General features: G+C 46.0%; 1 protein-coding gene across 7 annotated transcripts in view; it reads right to left on the reverse strand.

Moving 5' to 3' along the window:
• The window catches only part of FCHSD2 (FCH and double SH3 domains 2), a 502,468-nt gene that overhangs the window by 262,537 nt on the left and 217,762 nt on the right, over positions 1 to 22,169 (reverse strand). The gene's annotated exons all lie outside the window — the stretch shown is intronic.

Consider the following 22,169-nt stretch of genomic DNA (forward strand, 5'->3'; position numbering starts at 1 on the left):
CAAGTGAGGACCAAGAAAAACAAGCATTTACAATGCAATGGTTTCGCCTTAGGAAAAGTTAGAGCTATTGGCATTGTAAATGACAACATTTCTATTTATGTGTTGGTTTTGAAAACAGATAAATAAATGGCATTGTCATTTACATTGTCATTAGCTTAATCTCTGCAGTCACTCTGCACTCCCCAGCACTCCCCAGCACTCCCCAGCCCTCCCCAGCCCTCCCCAGCCCTCCCCAGCACTCCCCAGCCCTCCCCAGCCCTCCCCAGCCCTCCCCAGCACTCCCCAGCACTCCCCAGCACTCCCTTGCCCTCCCCAGCACTCCCTTGCCCTCCTCTGCACTCCCCTGCACTCCTCTGCACTCCTCTGCACTCCCCTGCACTCCCCAGCACCCGCCTGCACTCCCCAGCACTCCTCTGCACTCCTCTGCACTCCTCTGCACTCCTCTGCACTCCCCAGCACTCCCCAGCACTCCCCAGCACTCCCCAGCACTCCCCAGCACTCCTCTGCACTCCCCTGCACTCCCCAGCACCCGCCTGCAATCCCCAGCACTCCTCTGCACTCCCCTGCACTCCCCAGCACTCCCCAGCACTCCCCAGCACTCCTCAGCACTCCCCAGCACTCCCCAGCACTCCCCAGCACTCTGCACTCCCCAGCACTCTGCACTCCCCAGCGCTCTGCACTCCCCAGCGCTCTGCACTCCCCAGCGCTCTGCACTCCCCAGCGCTCTGCACTCCCCAGCGCTCTGCACTCCCCTGCGCTCTGCACTCCCCTGCGCTCTGCACTCCCCTGCGCTCTGCACTCCCCTGCGCTCTGCACTCCCCTGCACTCTGCACTCCCCTGCACTCCCCAGCACTCTGCACTCCCTTGCACTCCCCAGCACTCTGCACTCCCTTGCACTCCCCAGCACTCTGCACTCCCTTGCACTCCCCAGCACTCTGCACTCCCTTGCACTCCCCAGCACTCTGCACTCCCTTGCACTCCCCAGCACTCTGCACTCCCTTGCACTCCCCAGCACTCTGCACTCCCTTGCACTCCGCAGCACTCCCCAGCACTCTGCACTCCCTTGCACTCCCCAGCACTCTGCACTCCCTTGCACTCCCCTGCACTCTGCACTCCCCTGCACTCTGCACTCCCCTGCACTCTGCACTCCCCTGCACTCTGCACCCCCCAGCACCCCCCAGCACTCCCCAGCACTCCCCTGCACTCCCTTGCACTCCCTTGCACTCCCCAGCACTCTGCACTCCCCTGCACTCCCCTGCACTCCCCAGCACTCCCCTGCACTCCCCAGCACTCCCCAGCACTCCCCAGCACTCCCTAGCACTCTGCACCCCCTAGCACTCTGCAGTCACTCTGCACTCCCTAGCACTCTGCAGTCACTCTGCACTCCCTAGCACTCTGCAGTCACTCTGCACTCCCTAGCACTCTGCACTCCCTTTCTCACTCACTTTCCTTCTTGTAGCATTCGCTTGCAATATATAAATGTACTAGTGTAAAGATTGCCAGAGCACTGCATATGGATGTTGCCAATGCTTGTTTTCAAAGGGCGTAACAGATTCCCCCCCCCCAAAAAAGCTTTGAATCAAAGGTAAACCCCCAATTCCTTGCCCACCGCAAAATAGAACAGATTGAACCCCACGCAACGAGCGCCCCAATATGTCTCCCACAGAACTGAGGCATTATGGCAGTACGGCGCTATTTACACACAAGTACTATTTTTAGGTCGAGCGACCTATCTCAATGCGCATGCGCATTGAGCGGGAGCTCGATATATTGTGGCTTAAACAGAGCTTACCGAGATCAGGCGATTCCCAGGCGATTTCTTCCAGTGCACGTGAAAGCGCGTGCACAATGCCACCAGCCGCTTGCCTCGCATTACCACATCAAAGGCCAGGCGGCCTCGTCTCAGGCCCCTGCTGCTTCACACCCTCATGCCGCTCTCCCCGCTCCGCCCCCTCCCCTGCCCGCCGTGTCGCATTTCTCCTCCGCCGGCCGTACCTTCACTTTGACGGCCGCAGGCCGTCTCTCGTGTTTCTCCTTGTTTCTTTTGTGTTGAGCATTCCTTGAGAGTTAATGTGTTTTTGAGCCATCTCCCTCCTGCACGTCTCTCCCCCTGTGTTATTCTCTGCCACCCTCACCCTCCATTTTCTCTATTACCCGAACCCTCACTTTTGCGCTCGCCCTTAAGCTTCCATATTGTTTACCTGTTTCTCCTTCTCCCATTTTGCTTTCGTGTCCACCTCCCATCCTTCTGTGTTGCTTTCACATTCACCCCACTTCCCCAGTGATGCTTTTGCGTTCGTCCCCCACAACCGTGTTGCTATCTTGTTCATACCTCCCCTGCCCAGTGTTGCTATCTTGGTCATGCCACCCCTGCCGAGTGTTGCTTACACATTCCCCCATGTTTTTCCCCTCCCCCGCTGGTTTCATTTCCCACTTGCCCCGAATCACTTTAATCACTTTGCCTCTTTTAACCAACTCTGTTATGTAGCTACATAGGAGAAAAAAAGCACCTGTGTCATTTTGTAGACACGCCAAGCATCGTGCCTGCACGTCCAACATAATATGGGCAGATGGTAAAGGTTTTTCTTTATTAAATATAACTTCAGCCACACAGGCTGTCCCGTTTAATAAATTGTAATCTGCCCCTAATGTAGCCCGGCGGCATTGTTAGCGCCTCATCAACCCCCTGCCCTCTTCCCAGCTTCCTCGCACCTCCTGCCGTCACGCCCCGTGGACTCCCCGCCCACAACAAACACCTAACCTTCTTTCCGCCCAGGGGGCTGCCCCGGTCGATCTGATTTAGGGCCATGGTTTAAAGAGGCCTGAGGTGAAGGCCCAACTATGCGCCCTTGGTATGGGTTGGCATTTAATAGCGTTAGACGCAGGCTGCTACCGAGCAGCGCTCTTGGCACAGGCACTCATTCTTTGACAGATTAAGACCTGGATTTTTTAGCACCTAAAATGACAATGAGGCCAGAACATGTACGTTTACAGGGACAGCTACTTAAAATACTCTATTGTTCATCCCAAACGATATCACAGTATTGAAGAGGAGCCGTCGGAAACTTACGCCCAAACCTTCCGGTTTGTCCTCATTCCACATTGCACAATTGCAGAGGATCCAGACTACATCGTAGCATTTGTTTTTACGTCCGCGAGTTGTTTGTTTCCGCCTTACTGCAAGAGGATACCCGGACTGCTGAGTCACGCAACGTTGACTTTCGAGTTTCGTTACCTTCTGGTCTGATGCCTTCATGAACACCGCACTTTTCATATACTATTAAGTGCAGGATGTGGCCTAACCGCCAGGATGTTGTGTTCCTGTATTTTTTTCTTGTAGCACGTTACTCTTATATGCTGCTTAGTGCATACTTTTAACTGAGTTACATCAAGGTATTCGGGCCATGATTGAGCAGCGGGGGTTGAGGATGAAGGCAGTGCAGATTTCTCATAGGGCCTGCCACAGATTCAAACAAGCATTGACATAGCCAATAGGGCTCGCTTTTGGGACCTTCTAAGTATTTAGTTATGCAGCACAATATCCTTAGTGCAACAACATCAACTGTTGCATGGCTAAACACTTATAAGGTCCCGAAGGCGAGACCTATTGGCTATGCCAATGCTTGTTTTTCTTCTTCCTAATAATGGCATGGAGTACATGGATGGAGAGAAAGTAAAGGATGTTGTAAACGTCTTAACAGGAGGCCAAATGTAGCTTGATGCAGAATACACAATGCAGATGGACTGAAAATTGCAGGCAGAGGGTAAAGAAAAAAAAGTGTATGGAGGGAATCGATTGGATAAGATGCATGGTCGTAACCGGGTGTAGATGGTGACGGGCAGCACGAGTAAGCAGAATCAGTGTAGCTCACACTAAAGCAAGACTGGGGGTGGCGGTAAGAGACAGTAGATTGCAGCAAGACGGAACAAGGAGAAAGTTACGCGCAATAGGATTGGCAGGGGAGAGAAACGCCCTGTCGGTGCACAGTAATCGGAACTACAACAACCCGAATGAGTAGAGTACAGAAGAGACCAAGGCAGAAATGCGGGAAGCATGCTTAAACCAAAGGGGGTGGTGGGGGTGCGGGCGGCGTGCTTAAAACGGGGTGAGGATGGGGGGGGGAGAAAAGAAATCAGAGAAAGGAGTATAGAAACATGGTACATCTGGTGACAGGAATAAACGATACGGCAGAGAAGGGCATGTCGAGAAAGCAATTTAAGGTGCTTTTTAGAGTGAAGCAAATACTATCTCATGAGGGAAGGGGGCGCGTGAAATGTATAAAGGTTATGACGAGTATGCGATATAAGGAAAGATGCCCCCAAAAATAATACAGCAGCGTTGGGCAGAACGAAGAGAAAATCAGAACGTGAAACAGGCAAACAAAACCAGAATGGTTAGGGTACAACAAAGGTATCTGGTGAAAAAAGTGTTGGAATGTAACGGCGACAAGCGAAACATGGTGGTAGAAAAGAAACCGATAGCAGCGAAAATGAGCTACAAAAGAAAATTGCCATACAATACAATGTGTGTCTGATAAAATACAGAAGAGGAAATTGCATATTAAAAAACATGTCACAAAAGTTTGCGGGAGGGGGGCGGGGAGGCACGCGGACAGCGGGAGGGTGGTCAGGAAACAGCCAGCGGGACAGGGACAAGACGAACAATGAACACAAACATCGTTGTTAAAAAAATTAAAAAAAAATTAAAAAAAGTACACGCCCACAGTGGCCACGTCTTCATGACGTTGCGAAGAGGGAAAGAATCAGCGGAACGCCCACCAATCGCCTCAGGAAATGACGGACAGTTCTCTCTTCCAATGGCTAGCCTCCATTTATGGAGCTAGCCAATGGAAGAGAGAGGCGGAACGAAGGCCACACTGTTCTAACATTAGATTTCGCCTGCGCCGAAAAGCTGCGCGGCGCAGCTTTCGACGAGGCGAAACCTAAAAAGGGGCTCCCAAAACACACAATCCCTATGCATTTTCCATAGACTTCTTTAGACAAGGCTACAGCAGAAACTTGAGAACAGAATTACACCAACTTTGGCAGAATACTAGATCTTGGTCCGTAAATGCATTATTTTTTGTTTTGGTGTAAATCCTTACAGTAGTTTTTGAAAAACTATGGTTAAAAAATAATTGTACATTTGGAGGGCTGGGTCCGCAAGAGTCTCGAGAGACTAGCGGGAATACCAATTTTAAAACGGTGTGTTCCGATTGGCCCTGGGAGCTTTATCTCCCATGGGCCATCTATCTCCAGCAACATTAGAAAAATGGCCCCCCTCTTCCTCTCTATTTAAAAAAATTGCTCTGGGGGATGGGGTCTCCGGGCATAATAAGGCTCAGGCAGGGGGTGCTCCCTTTTAATAAAACATTTTTAAAATGGCCCTGGGTCTAATAAGGCTCAGGGAGGGTGTCGCGATTTTAATAAAGGCCCTGGGAGATGGGGTTCCTAGAGCCTAATAAAGCTCAGCATTAATGGTTAATGCAAATAAAGTTATACACAAATTCTGTTTGAGTGTGTTGGATGCACAATGCCATTCAGCGCATTAGAGAGCTTGACCTACTGATATTCTCTATATAGCACATACTGGAGATTTAATTAAAAAAATATATATAAATACCGATGACTGAGTGCACCTTTCAGATGTAAAAATAGTCCCTCAGGTGGTCCAATGGAAGAAATTATTAAATGGCAGAATGATACACCCAAAAAGCCAACAGCATGGAATTGCAAAAAAAAATACTCCCCTGGGTGAAAGCAAAGCCCACTCTATGTATATTTTAAACAATTGGTAACAGTAGCAAATAGACAGCTACGCAGTCAAGCCAGACCTAAAGACAACTGAAACCCCGCCTTATAAAAACATTCCTGAAGACAGCCATGGAGGAAGAAGACTAATATACAATTTGTGAGTGCACCTCATTTTATATTTGTGGCACTGCTAGAAGTCTTACTTGACAAAGATAACATCTTGCGGGACAGTGGGGATTATGGCGGCCAGCTGAGAGCATGGCTGCGGGTCAGCGCTGTCAGAGGGGTGTAGTGAAACGGCGTAACTGTGGGGAGTAATGGTGCAATGCTCAACCTCGTGGCTGCATCTTGCAGCGGTCTCCATTCAACTGTGTAGCCAGAAGTGCTATAAAACAAATGAAATACAAGAGAAAGGGCTTATGAAGAGATGAGAGGCGGGGGACTTCCTATCAAAACTTTACTTGAGGAAGGCTCCTATGCTGAAATTCAGATCGCATATTACGCTGGCTTTCAGCAGTGGCAGTTGAGGATGTGGGTGGAGCCAATAGTGAGTGGGTGGAGTCGGGGAAAGTGGGTGTTGGCCTCCGACAAACATTTGAGCACCTGGACTTCATATTTTACAAATTAAGCACTGAGCCACCGGCAGTAACGTGAGGGAAGCTGAGTGAATACCTGGTCCTGCCTCGTCTGTTCTTTCCCTGACACATTTATTTATTTATTTTTATTTATTCAACGTGTTAAGCGCAACTGTCACCTAGCAGGTATCCTGGCGCTGAGCGGCTTAAGAGTAGGGTGAATCGGGCCGGGGGTGCTGTCTAGATCTTAGGGAAACAGCCAGGTTTTAACAAGTCTTCTAAACGGGAGAAGTTCTCTAATTTGTCTAATTTCCCAAGGAAGTTTGTTCCACAATCTGGCTGCTGCCACTCCAAAGCACCTACCTCCAGACCTGACTTTCTTAAAACTTGCCACCTTCACCAGTCTGGCCAAGGACGAACGAAGCAGTCTCGATGGAGTGTACCAGTCAAATTTTTTTCGCAGGATCAGTGGTCCGCCCCCATGAAGAGCTTTAAAAACCAGACGGAGCGATTTAAAGTGCACTCTCTGTCTCACGGGGAGCCAATGGAGTTTGGCTAGGGCCGCAGAGGACCTTCTAGACAGACCTAACACCAGCTTTGCAGCCGCTGATTGGATCCTTTGTAGCCTATCCAGGAGAAAATTAGGGGAGTCTAGGAGGAGAGCATTACAGTAGTCAAGCCTACTGAGAATTGTGCACCTTGCCACTGTGGCACGCGCCTGACAAGGCAGAAGAGGAAAGATTTTATGAAGGGACCTGATGATAGCAAAACAGGTGGCTGTAGTTTTTTTAACCTGGGCTTTCAGGGAAAGCTTGCAGTCAAACATAATACCCAGGTTACGAGCATTTTTTGTTGGCTGCACAGTGTTAGAAGTGTACATTAGAGTGTACCAGCCGAGGCAGTTGCCTTGTGCAGGGGCTCCCACGCTCACCTCGCGCTAAGAAACACTTTGAGCAGAGGCAGAACAAGTCAACAGGCAGTAGTAATCTGCTAATCCTAAGGAAGCCACTGACCGTAAACAGCAATGGGAGACCAGGGACACAGAAGGCCGGGTCCTACGAGGTGAGAGAATACTCTGGTTGTATGGAAGAGGGGGAAAAAGTCAGTTGCTTTTATAGTAGGGACATTGCATCAGTAGATACTCTTTGTGAACTAGGGGCAGGGCAGTGCTAGTCGGGTCTGGAAAACAAGGTGAGGCCCCGGGGTATACTGAGATTGCATTGTTACACCAGCCCGCCAGACCATCAGTGACATCTCCTAAATCTCGAGCTAAACAGCGGCTTAACTCACACCAACCTTGCTAGCACAGAGTCACCTGAAGCCCACAGTCAAAAGGGACGGAGGAGAGGGAAAATGAATTCACATCTTATAGTTAAACATACACCATCCTTCAACTCCTTTTTGAGTGTCATGGCTCAAAGAAACATTTCCACTGGTATTACCTCACTGAAGACACACTGGTTACCGTCGTTTGAGAGCAGGTTCCAGAGCACGTCCCGCAGCACACGCATGAACAACGGCTGCATAAATCATCATCACAGACTACTATCTCTTCAGGGTGTAATAATGTACGTTTGGTAGGGGTCGAGACAGGTACTACAGAGCAAGAGATTAAACCTGTTAGAGAAGGTGTGCAGACAAAGAACAGATATGAGGTATTGGTGGAGCAGGCTGGGTGGAATGTTGTGGGAAGTGTTGAGGTAGATAAAATATTTAACGTAAGCAGGGTGAATGGAGGAAATGTGGGCAATAAAGAGACACCAGTGTGTGCGGGCACTAAGAACCAGCAAAGCCTATTAGTGGGTTTACAGACAAAAATGCAGAAAAGGTTTGAGGTTTCGGAAACTAATCAGAAAGAGATTCACAGTATGTGTCGGGGTTTAGAGGCTAAGCTGGATGATGTCACACTGCAAATTTCAGTCTTAGAGGTAAAAATGGACAAGATGAGTAGCAAACTTAGAGATACTCCAAGATCTTCATGTTGAAAAGACAAAATCAGAGCATTTTAGAGGATCTCTAAAGGTTGGAGAATAATACCAGCTGAAACAATCTAAGAACCCTAAATATCCCAGAAGGGGTGGAGGGCAATGACCTTAAAGGTTTTGTTAATTTTCTAAGAGAAGGGGTTCTTTGTGGTAATCTAGAGGTTCATTTAGAGAAAGTGATTCAGCAGGTGGATTGAGACCTTTATAGACTGAAGGAAGGGTGAAAGAAACCCAGGAAAATCTTAATGTACCTGTTGTCATACTCCGTCAAAGACTAGAGCTTAAGTCCAGGAAAGTAACAGTGGGGGAAAATATCTGTAGTATAAGATCGGAAATCAGCAGAGTGACAGAGCAGCGCCAGTGAGAACTGGGTCAGAGAGGGGACTAGATGGCGAAATTTGGAGCCAAAGTACAATTAAGGTTCTCAGCCACGTTAAAGGTAGAAATAAGATGTACAACACTGGAAAGGTGGAACAGGCTGACTAACTAAAACAATATGCACGTAGCTGGGCAGAAAGGCACTAAATACATGTACGCAACTCACGGTTGGGTAGAGTCACTGTTTAGTAATATGATGTACAAAAGGTCCTCTGATAAGTAAAGACCTAAAAAGAGGCAAATAGGAACATTATGCCATTTAGTTGGGGGCGTGTTCCTCTGGAAGAGCGATAAAAAATAGCAACCCGAAGTTGACCGATAGGGGGAGGCATGGGACGTTTCAGATGTGGCTTTTGCCAGCCTTTAGAAAGCTATGATTGTAGCCCCAAGAGATAGGACGAGACATATCCAGGTACTAACTTGGAATGTTAATGAGATGCAAACAAAAATTAATTCTTCAAATTCTAAAAGAAAGTTTGGCACAGGTCATCATTTTACAGGAGACACATCTTTACGTTAGGTGAATGTATAGGGATATTTGAAAAGGCCTTTGACAGTGTATTTATAAAGGTGTCTCTTGTAAAATCAAATGCCCTGTGCCACCCTTCATGTCCACATAGACACAGGGCAATTGATTTTACTAGACACCTTTTTAAATACAGTGTCAAAGTTCTTTTAAAAGGGTGATGACTTAAGTATTTATCCTTGTGAGATGATGCAAAATATTGAATCACATCAGCATGTATGGTAAGGTTTGAAGTCTGATCCAAAAAGACTCCATTAATAGGCGCACTATGAGCTCGTTCTTCTTTACTCAATGGCACTCACTGTCCTGCCGCACAGCCGTACAAGGACACAATAGGGGCCACTGTGTGGCTTAAACTGGAAAAGCCCATTGATTGTGTAACCTTTGGAGGAGAGGGATTCTGCAGCCTGCCAGGAAGCGTGCCTGGAGATTACCACATTGGGCACCACATATTCATTCCTCAGTGGTGACCAAATAGGTTACTATTGAAATAAAGGAAAACTACTGCCGAGAAAGCAAGACCTATCGCCCCCAATCAGAGGAACCTACCTTCACTTCCGACAAGAAACCAATGAGACAGATACTGGTGCATACACTCCACATCAATGAGGCACAGAAGTAACACGGTTAGAAAGTACAACAGCTTGTATAAAAACACTACATTACCAATGACTAACATTTTCACCTATAATATGCCAAAGAGCCAAAATAAACAAGCATTGGTAACACCAACAGGTCTGAGTTTCATGTACCAACACATGCAGCTGTAGCACATAAGCACGAGAGACACAGGAGGGAGCCAGCAGGAAGGGAAAGAGAAAGCTACCGTTGTAAATAAGTCCCTCACACAGTTCAATGCTAGCACTCAAATGGATGCAGAAGCATACTTCCAAATAACCAATTTCATTAGATGAGAGATTAATAATCCACTAGACTAAGACGTGATGGACAAAGTCTTAGCCTTGAAAGAGGCTGGCCAATGGCTGAAAGGACAGACCCAGAGCACATTTTATTAGTTGTTAGCTACAGGCCTGTCTGTCATCTCCGCTATCAAAAGCCATATGTAAAAAGAATCAACAAAACGAAGATAAACATTGATCCCTCAATGTGAGCACGAGAAATGTAACCAATTTTTGATAAACATCCATACGGTATACTTGATTTGTGGTTCTAAGCACCGAAAAATCAGATTCAAGCAACGATCACAACATTCATCCACACAACAGCCTAATCTTGTTAGTTTCCTTACTTGCTTGAAAGAAACATAAGATGCAACATCAACACCACTGATCCTTCCAAATGAACCACACTAATAGTAGATGCCGTGCACGGACACTTCTTTACAAAACACGTGCCAGAGATCTTCTGTGGGGTGGCTCAGTTCCTAATTCATAGTTGTAGACTCTTACACACAGTACACGGCTACATTTATTTTAAGCCAACCAATAGCAGAAGCTCTGGGGGTGAGATCATCATGGAATGACCGTATTTTTCTGAAGCTTACTGTACCATACTAGGTCAGTGATATTATAATTATTTCAATATGTAGGCATCCTGCCTATTACAGACTATCTTTGTACAGGTCATGTTCACCACAATGTACATCACACACGGCTTTTTTTGCGTTCGTGAGAGCACTGTGGGCGATTCTCCTTCAGATATGCCCACTTCCTGCCAATTGGTGAAGGTAAACACATATTTACCGAAGTGTGTGACCTTGATGGACCTATTATGCACTTGCATGTACCCCTTCTAGCACTGATGAAGTTTCTGGATTACTACCGAGTGACACAACATATGTTGGCTAGAACATGCTTCACGAGAGAACCAAAGAATAAAATAAAAAAAGTTTCGCTTTTGTGGACTACACAACAATTTGGTGTCATATGTGGGTATGCTGGTAACTATAGTATAATCTAAAATACTTGTTGATGTTGATATATCATCCTACTGGGGTCGCCCTCGGTCACAACATGACATGATTATCACAGATCTAAAGGAAGAGACTTGGGAGAGATACAATTGATGACTGCATGCCATCAGCAGTAAAGCGAACCATCCCTACCTGCTTTAAATGACGCAATGGGTGTGCAGTGAATAGGGCACCCTATTGAACACATAACTGACGCCCTAAAGGAATACTACAATGCTAGCCATCTCCTACACAAGTTGAAGTCTGGCTTCAGATCAGGTTGCAAAAATTAGACCACTATCTTGCACATTGTAGACGATGACCATCTAACTGAAGATGGAGATGATTCCTGGCTCCTGAGATTGATGGACCTCTTAGTTGTCTTCAATACAGTCAACTATCGCACTCCACTATGCACGGTGGGAGTCTCAAATGGCATTCTCCGGACATGTACTTCACTGGTTCTTCACCTAGCATTCGAACAAACACCAGTTGCTCACATGAATGAATGGGAAATTTATAATGCGCAAACTTAGCCCAAAAAGAGCATCAAGGCACAGAAAGACGGACAGAAATACAGTCTCAGATTTCCAAATACATGACCACTAGTAAGCCTGAGAGAAAAGCCAGGTCTTTAGAAGTTTACGAAAAACCATCAGAGAAGGCTGACTGGAAAGTTCAGGAGGGAGGGAGTTCCATAGCTTAGGAGCCAGAGTGGAAAAGGCTCTTCCTCCCCATCTTGTCCTCAGAAATCTGGCAACCGAAAGCAGATTCTTGGAGGCTGAGCGAAGAGCTCTTCTGGGGATGTAGGAAGGGAGAAGAGATCTAACGCCCTCTGAGCCTGAGCCAAATACAGCCCTATGGGCCAGGCAAAGGAGTTTAAAGGACATCCTGGAATGTATAGGGAGCCAATGGAGATCCTTCCTGGCCTGAGTTACTGAAGCAAGCCTGGGAAGGTTCAAGACCATCCTGGCGGCGGCATTCTGCACCATCTGCAAGCGATGGACAAAGCTCTTGTTGATGCCGCTATAAAGGGCATTACAATAATCAAGCCTGGAAGAAACCAAGGCAACTGTAGCCTGTTTCCGAGCTGCATGGGACAGGTACGGAGCGATCTTTTTCAGAGTCCTAATGATGGCACAACAGGTGGACACTGTTCTGTTGACCTCGGGGTGGAATGAGAGGGCCGAGTCAATCAGTACTCCAAGATCCATGGCGGAGTGGGTAGGGTGAGGGCAGTCCCCCAAGGAGGATGGCCACCAATCCTCAGACCATAGGTCCTGATTTCTTCCAAAAATCAGAACCTCCGTCTTTTCCCCGTTTAACTTTAAGAAATTCCGTACCATCCATTGTGAGACTGCCTCCATGCACGCTCTAAATTTGAGGGCTGAATCGTTAACTGACTGATTGATGGAAACCATGATCTGGGTATCGTCGGCATACGATAGTACCTCAAATCCAAAAGATCTTACCACATTAGCAAGTGGGGTAACATAGATGTTGAAAAGGAGCGGGCTTAACGAAGAGACCTGCAGTACCCCACATTGCACAGACTGGGAGGAAGAAAGAAAGTTGCCCATCTTGACTCTCTGCTCTCTTTGGTTTAAAAAGGAGGCGAGTAAACTGAGAGCAGTGCCATCCACCCCAATCCCCTCAAGCCTTGAGATCAGGATTGACGGGGACAGGGTGTCAAAGGCTGCCATGAGATCTAACAGCACCAGCAGAGTAGAGTGTCCCCTATCAACCTCAGAACGGATGTTGTTAATCACAACGTGAGGGCAGACTCTGTATTATGTGCGGCACGGAACCCATGTTGAGAGTTGTCCAGCAAATTAGAGCTCTCCAAAAAAGTGGACAGATGGCGACTGAGATGGGCCTCCAGTATCTTGGCCGGGGCTGGAAGCAGTGAGATGGGACGATCGTTTTTTAAGACTCCCGGATCTAAAGAGGCTTTCTTAAGCAGAGGCTTGACGACTGCTGTTTTCCAAGATAGGGGAAAAATCCCCCGGATGATAGCCATGTTCATAACCTCTAATAGAGGTGGGAGGACCACCTCTCTGCAGGTCTTCAAGATTTTTAAAGGACAGGGGTCCAAGGGCGAACATGACTTAATATCATCAAGGAGACAGTTTAGATCTTCCAGGGTCAGATGAGGAAAACCAGAGAAACGCAGTTTGGGATAGGCTTCAGCAGCCTCATCCTGAGAGGGAGAGAGCAGAGGAAAAGGGGGTGTCGAGTTAACATCCAGCTCCAGATTGAGAATTACCAGAGAGTTGTGAATATCGGCAATTTTTGAGTGAAAGAAACTCGCGATATTATCGCAGAGCTCCTGTGTCTCGACTGTGGGGTCAGCCGCTTTGGGTGCCGATAATGTATCAACAATTTTAAACAAATCTCTAGATGATTTTAAGGAGGCATTAAAGTAGCTCTTTTTTTCCTCCACTATAGCCTTCTTATATTCCCTCAGCAGTGATTTATGCTGGGCTTTTCCCAAGGAGTCAGGGTGAGCATGCCAGGACCTCTCTTTTTGTCTACACTTCTGCCGCAGAAGCCCGAGATGGTCAGAGTACCAGGGCAGCGAGGGACTCTTTCGGGCTGAATAGTGAAGTTTGACAGGAGCTAGGGTATCTATCGCACTAGATAAAGCGTTAGATAGGCCTAATGCTGCTGTATTGGGGTCTGACAGAGAGAGGGAGCTAAGATCATCCATGAATGGGGCAAGAGTCATATCATTAATCTCTCTGTAGTTCATTCTAGTTTCCCATTGATTACTCTTAGATTGAGTAGGGACAATTGGAGTAACATTAAGATGGAAAGGCACTGCCCGGTGGTCAGTCCAAGTCAGAGGAATAGGTGTTCCCGTCGTTAGTCTGGTATCGTTTGAAAAGATGCCATCCAGTGTGTGGCCAGCAGAGTGCGTGGGGCCCTTAACCAATTGGACCAGACCGCAAGCGGCTAGACCTTCTACGAACGACACCGTATCTCTGGCATCAGTGATCTCTAAATGAAAATTGAAGTCACCCAGAATGCTAAGATTGGGCCTATCAAGTAAAGGCTCTAAGAGTTTCAGCATATTTTGGGAACATGATCACCTCCAGGTCCCCATTGGTTCCCTATCACCTGCGAAAAACTCCTGGGTTTCATACATTCCCGTCATCTTGCACTTCTACACGGAGCTGCTTGTGCTCTGATCATGGTAACTGCACTATGCTTCACCAACATGCTGATGATACATAACTCCACGTCAAAGTACCCTCTGCCTGCACACCCTACAGCCTTGGATGTTCAGCACCTACCTGAAGCTCACTACAACCAAGACAGAATTCCTGTTAGGTACCTACAAACAATAAATAGTGCAAGCCTGGCTCAATGACATGTAGACTGACTGCTTCAAACTTAAACTTTAACCAAATGGCAATGCACTTGGATTCATCCTGGGCACCACCTTCACCCTCAAGGAACCCAGTGCCACGGAAATGGCCTGGCACAAGCTCTCTCAAGCAAGTGAAACCCTTTCTTTCAGAAAGGGAATTCAAAACTTCTGTTCAAGCCCTTGTACTTTCAACTCAAGATGATGGGGACACTGTGGTCCATGGCCTCCCATATTTTACACCGGCACAGGGTTTTATACACACCACAGCACATCTCATCCAGGTACTGAAGACATATTGTCACATCACCCCCACCCTGATATAACTCTTTTGGCTCCTCGAGGGCCTGCAACATTTTCAAAACTAGCTGTATCATTTAAAAAAGCCATCACGACCAGCACTCCTGCTCATCTTGCAGACAACCTCACCATCTCTGGTGGTTCTTGCCACACCCAGGACACCATCAAACTGCAGACTAAGAAGTGTAAAAATGAAACCATAAGGCAGCAGGTCTTTTCCATCTATGCACCCAGGATCTGGACCAACATCCCAGTATACATCAGGACCGCCCCAAAGATGCTCCAACATAGGAAAGAGTTAAAGAACCACCTCTTAAAAGAATGCTACACCCCAGAGCATTATTCGTCCATAATCCAGCAGCCCCTCCCTCATTGAATTCATGGCTGTGTCTGACTCTGTACAGCGCTCGACTGCCTTCTAGCTAGGTGTGTGCTATAGAAATACCACTTACATACACATACATACAAAATCAGATACTATTCCTGAGCTGCATCCTTAAACGTCAGACTGTCTTGATGCTACAGTGTTGTCACTTGAGCACTGAATACAGCGAGATGACAGGACTTAAATTTACAAAAGTATTTATTTATTTAAAAGATAGTTTAAAGAAAAAATAATGTAACTAGAAGTCGAGTCAGTGTATCTGACACAGCAAGGACCTGATATTTTACCTGATGACAGGATATGGATTACCACAGGATGGATCAAAAACTACAAAAAAGGTCAATTGTACATTTATCCAGTAGAAATGTTCATGTATCGATTGAGCAGAGCTCATGATGCGTGCCCTTCAGCAACACATGCAGACGCGCTAGTGACCACTCTGATGTCACGCTTCATGCAATTCTGCATGGGTAACTTCACAGGAAAAGACTGCATAGTGATAACGTACGACAAATGGATATCAAATATTTGTTATGTCAATTTACATAAGCTATAAAGACAACTATGACTTAATCAGTTCACAGGATCAAACAAAGCAAGGATTTGATGTTTGGCCTAGAAATACATTATGATGAATAAGGGGCAGAACAAAGAGGCGAATGCAACAAAAAAATACAAAAAGAAAAATCAGGAATTAATCTTAGCTGTATTTCTATTCTATCGAAATGTTCACGTATGAAATGAGAAGCACTCAAGAGGCTTGCCCGTCAGCAATATATGACCTCTTAGTAAAGTTTACACTGGGGAGTAAGGGTAGATACAAAAGCGGTTCAGGAAGGCTGCACACTTTTCCTACCTTGTGACGGTCATCACAATAAAATTTGATATTTTGTTTGAAGGCATGGCAGTAAAAGCAATGGGAAAGACTTATTCAGCCCCACCCACAAATTTACAAGCAATCCCACAAACACATGGTCTCAATTGTTTTTATACGTAATCTAATCACCGCATTTTTTAATCTACATGTTTTTCATAGATTACTGCCTTTCACTGCACATGAATGTGTTCCTGATTTACGTAGGTCCAAGTGATGTACTAAAATACGGAGATAATTTATTTCAGAAAGATGACTTTTAAGTAAGTCTAGGTGGTGAACTCCACTCGGGGAGTCTGCGAATATTTCCGTACTCCGCGGAGCTCGCAGAGTTCTGAAAAACTCCGTAATACATAGAAAAGCGGATTTTTTTTCCTGCACGTTCATTAACGACAGGAGCACCAGTTACATTTCACAAAATCACATGCATTTATAGGCTCTGGGAGAATAAGCTTTTGATCAGAATCACAAGGTATCAAACCGATGCAGAGACTGAAACATGCTTCCCAAGGTCCACAGTCGGATGCTCGGGCCATAACGCCATACCCTGGTTAGCGAGGGGGAAGACAGGCAGACGCCATGTAATCAGGATAACACATGCGCGGAGCTTTAGCGGTGCCTATGGTACGCTGGAGCAGTGCGTGGCTGCACAAGCTCTGGCTGGCTTTGGGTTACACATTTTCGGAGCTTAACAGTGTCTCTTGTGCCCCAGAGAAAAACATATTACTAGTAGTAAATGCTCTCTTTCTAAGTAACCTGATTGGTTAGCAGTCAGAACATTCTACCTCTTGTCGAACAGAGTGTCATTGTGCATGGGAACCGCAGGGACCTCTATCTTTGTACCATCACAGATTGGGATGAAGTTGTGATCACGTGGGATACTGCAGTACCAACAGATAAGAGAAATGTTGCTAAGCAACGAACAAAGTAGTGAAAGAGAAGAAAGCATGGACATGGCTGGAATCAAAGAAGGTGGGATCTCATGAGCTTCTCTGAGAGGGAGAGAGAGGGAAGATTATACATGTCAGAATACGCAGCCAGTACTATTAAAATAGGAAATAGGAAAACTAAAATTGCACCAACTGGGTGAGACACAACAATACCTCTAAATATGGACGTCAAGCAAGCAGATTTAGGACTGAGGCCACACAGTGACAGCATTCAACTTAGTCCAGTATTTTATTGCAATAAGGAGTCTTACAAAGTGTGCACTCTTAACTCGACAACCTAGTGTAGGAGTTTTGTAGGACACTCTGACCCAGGAGTGACGGGGCATTGCTTCATAACACACAAGCAAAAAAAGAACAAAGTGCATGGAGGCAGCCAGCAGAGAGAGGAAGAAATAATACCTGAATAAAATAAAGAGCAGCGGACAAGCACGGATTAACTTGAATCAATCGGTGCATGGTCCCTGCTCCAAAGAAAGGATCGGAAGTAACGTTTGGCCAGCACTGGGCAATTAAGAATGCTGAAAGAAGAGTGCCATGGAAGCCAACAAGAGGCAAGAAATGCGTGTGTCCAAGCCTTTTTTTTGTAAACAACAGTGTCTCGCAAGTGAGAGCACATGCGCTCGCAGGCTCGACCCTTAAAAGGGAATCAGTACTTAGTCCATGTTCCAGAGATGGGAGAAACAAAGAGAAAGTGAAACCGGCTCATATTGACCAATAAGAAGCCAGCAATAACCGTGACAATGAAGCCAACAAATGGTAAGCTATAGGAGGGCTCCATGCCCCTTTAAGTTAACAAAATTTCTCACAAGCAATAGCTCGAGTGGAAACTAAAAAGGAAATTACACAGTCCCTGTATTCAATCGGGTCTCTGCGGGAGCAAAGCATCCCAAGAACTACATATAAAAGTATATCAATTAAAAGTTAAAAAAGATAGAACAATAGGATAGATCGCATGACCAAAACAATTTTATAGCCACCAATAAAGAAACAGAAACGGCACAAAAAGCCAGTCAGTCTCAAGTGGCGAGGCTTCTTATTTTGGTTAGCTCAGGGGAAACAAATAAAAACAAACCTCTACAAATAACATTAACATATGAGATATGATCGGCAAAACATTATTGTAAACATTTACACATAGCCTAGGTCACAGCACAAGTGCGCTTTTGTGCCCGGGCCCAAAGAGGTCGAGTTTTGTGCGGACTAAATAAATAAAGAAGACGTTATACAGGGTACAGCTGTGTTCTCCCTACCAAAACGTATACGTAGAAAAGGATCATAAACCCTAAGCATCCACCACCAAGACACTTGTTTAAAAAATAACATAATATACTCTCTTATACTCCTCAGTTTTTAATCACCGAGAAAACTCACTAGCTTTAAAGAGCCTCACAGTTTGCTATGTCGTAACCCCCCTGCCCTCCCAACGCCCTGTAATCAAGAAACAAAACTGCATTAAACTGTAAAAAACAAAAACACCTATGGCAATCCTAAAACACTTTTGCAATGTTTTATAAAAATATTTAAGACCTATAAAGTTTTAAGTCTTTCTGTGGTGCATGTAGGAATTACATTGGCATACAGTGCACATCTGTAGCAAATGCAGTTTTCGAGATGAGCAATGTGTAGGAAAAAAAAATCAAAAATAAGAAGAACAGGTTTCACTGTATGCCACAAAATCAGGCTGCACAGGTACCTGTTTCGAGGGCAGCGTCGCCCTCAGGTGTATGCGTGCGCTCATCAGCATTACGGCCTTTATGCCACCATCAACGACAGGGTAAGTCGCGCAACGTGCCTGCCAGAAACCTCTGCTGAACGATGTCCTTGTTATGGACTTTCACCGCAAGGCAAACATTTTTGTTAGAGGTCTAAATGGCTCCATGTTTTGGCACCAAATGAAAGGGCCTTTCCCGCTTGCGCTCGACATCCAACTTCGCCCATTAAAAGCTGCCAACCGGTAATGTGCAACTTGGCATTGAGAATACCATGCCCAACAATAAAACAATGTGCGGTCCAAAGGGCATCCTACTAGGCACACACTCAGGTGTACACAGTAGGATGCCCGGCTGCACAGCTTGGGCGAGGTGTGCAAAGACGGCACGGTGGAGGCCTGAGGTCTGCAGTGACCGACCACAACATTACAACAAACACGAGGTTCTGTGGGTTGTACCAGACCAAACATACAGCACAAAATTCTAAGCACCCTAAACTAAGATACAACATCTGTATCTGTTTTCAAAGAACAGAAAAGGGCATAGATTTAAACTCAATCTTTGAGATTACTAGGTCAACGAATGGACCGACCGAATTGGGTAAATGTTAATTGAACCATAAGGAGTAGGTCAAACTGACAACCCGGTACCTGCTGTAAAGGAGACAATAGTGGAGTATGAACACCATGAGCTTAGTCGCTCATCGGATCCTGCCTTGTCTATGCGTTGAACCATTATCACACCTGGCGCAGCCAACATCTGCAGCAACATTCTTTAAAGACCACATATCATCGATTAAGGGTTCGTCCCAACTATCATCAGTCACAGGAGTGTCCCTTGTACACAGTGGACACTTTATATCTTGGTTAGTATTCCATCGTTTGTTACAAGCCAACAGACACGCCCATGGCCTTTTGGCACTACTGACAAGCTTCAAAACACATATAGTGTTCCCTACTTTCCCCAGGTTTCTGTGTCCGGCCCTAAATTCGTCACCACAACATTGTCTGCAGACACCTTGAAGTTTTTCATGACAACACTTCCTGCATCTTATTTTCTACACGGTCTCTTTATCTCAGTAGCACCAACACTGACAGGGCCAACTCTTTTTGTCGAGTCAAACCTCATATCAAACATCCAGTACACAAGCTGTCACCTGATAATTAATACAAAAAAATGAGTTTCTTCTGTAACACTTGAGTCTTTCTATGTCGCCCTAGGCTTGATCAAAATGTCTCATGAAGCAGAACATGACAATAGCACTGCTCACAATCTTTTACAATGAGCTTTGTTCTTTCAGAATCCCGGTTGGGTGGGGGATGATCATAGACTTTACAGGGGTGAACCATGGTAGAGATTTGTAAAAAAATTGTTTTGATCACATCAAAAATAAATTGGGGACTCTTAATGCTAGTGATGGTTGATGAGAATTACTTCCACTGAATACATTTCTCAGTAATGGTTATGCTATGCAGGTTTGTAGGGAGCACTATCACCTGGGAGGAAAACCTGGTGCCGAGTAGGCGAGTCTCTAGCCAAGCCTAGGGCCTAGTGGAACTCCTCGAAAAGCCACAGGTTCAGCTTCTGGTGGAATTCAAGAAGCGAGGAGGAGGCTCTAATGTATAACAGCAGGTCGTTCTACGCTTTATGAGTGATGGAGGAGAAGGCTAGACCACCGGATCTGTTTTCTGTATGTGTAGGAAATGTGCATGTATGAGTGCAGATGAGCGGAGGTGCCTGGAAGGTTTGTGAAACAATTTGCGATTGTTGCAGTATGCTGGGTCAGTGTTATGTAGTGCCCTGAAAGTGTGTTTGTGATGAGTTTGAATTCTGCTTGTTTGTGTATGGAGAGCCAGTGGAGCTCCATCAAGTGTGGTGTCATGTAAGTGTGGTGTGGGATGTTGAGAGGAATTCTGGCTGCAGAATTCTCAATGGCCGGCAGCCTTCTGGCAAGTTTTCTGTTAATATCGGCATAGAGGGCGTTTCTGTAATCAGTAGTGGCCGGCACGACTCATGGGCGCGGGTAGGGCGGGCACGCGGGTTGCAATTTAAAAAATAAATTAACACTTACCTAGCCGCCGGGCCCCGCATCTCTGCTCCTGCTCTCCTGCGTTGGACTCCAAGAACAGGAAGCACCAGGCACCCCTGATCAATCACAACGCTGCAATGCAGCATTGTGATTGGTCTGAGCACTGTGACACGGCACTCTGCAAGGGGCTGGAGGGGTGGGCATGTTCTCCACGCAGGCTGTAATGCAGCCTGCATAGAGAACTGGGAAAGTGCCATGACTGTTTTGGGTGGCCCGAGAGGGCCGGACAAACAGTCATTGCTCACTCAGGCGGGTTCTGGGTTCTGCCACTCCTCCCCTGCTCTGCAGCACCGCCCTGCCCCTTCACGCAAAGCTGCCGCAGCAGAAAGATAGGGTAGAATTATGAAAACATTAGGTTATTATGATTTTATTTTTTTCCTTTCTTTTCCTGCTTCAAAACAGTGAGGCGACGCTTCTCCCCCTTAGCGGAGGAGCCGCCACTGTCTGTATTCCAGCTAGCTTGTGAACAGGGTGTGCGTGACCAGCTTGCTTGTGACCAAGGCTTGCATGATGGTTTTTCCAGGTTCTGAATGGGAGCCAACATTTCTGCAAAACTTTACAGATAGGAATTTTGCACAAAGCGCACACTGACCCACTTCATAACGTGGACCCTTAAAATTATGGCATTGTCATTTTTTGAGAGAAAGTGCAGAAATCACTTGTGAAATATAGTGTACCCTTCTGTCGAGCTACACCTGGCTGCTCAGGCATTAGTGGACAATAATGCGCATCAAGTCCTTATCTAACAGAAAAGAAACGGCAACGATTCATTAAAAACTCCATCACAGAGTCCATATGAAACTGCCCTAAAAAATATCCTGATCTTTTTATTGGTCATGTCCTCGTGCCAATAAGGAATTATTTTCAGGCTACAGGCTAGCATGTGATAATAATTACCTATCTCTACACATCAACCCATCTTTGACAAGATAAGTCATCCATGATCTTCCAGAACTCTTGTAAACCTGTGGCAAAGCTAGGTTTTTCAGAAATCCTTCCAAAATATGCCCGATACTTATTTCATATAGCATGCCTTTATTCATTCGGTGTCATGCCAAAATCCATGCACTTAGGTCCAAAGGACGCCACATATCAGCCACCCTCATCAACCTCTAGCAAAAAACGGTATCTCGACAAAGGCAGACACAACAAACCATCTCCTCCTGTGTTGCGACCACCCAAAGAATATTGTAGCAGAAATTGACATTTGTGAATTAGTTCAGCCAGTCTTATCAAAGGTACTGTGCTTTTTTCTATTCTCATTCAATTGAATAATTGCACCTATGGTACCTATGATCATCTGATATAAGAACTTTTCCGTAAAAAAACCTTTGCATGTTCAACAGCCCAAAAATATGCTGG

Source organism: Lissotriton helveticus, chromosome 8 (assembly GCF_964261635.1).
Source record: "Lissotriton helveticus chromosome 8, aLisHel1.1, whole genome shotgun sequence".
Taxonomy (NCBI): domain Eukaryota; kingdom Metazoa; phylum Chordata; class Amphibia; order Caudata; family Salamandridae; genus Lissotriton; species Lissotriton helveticus.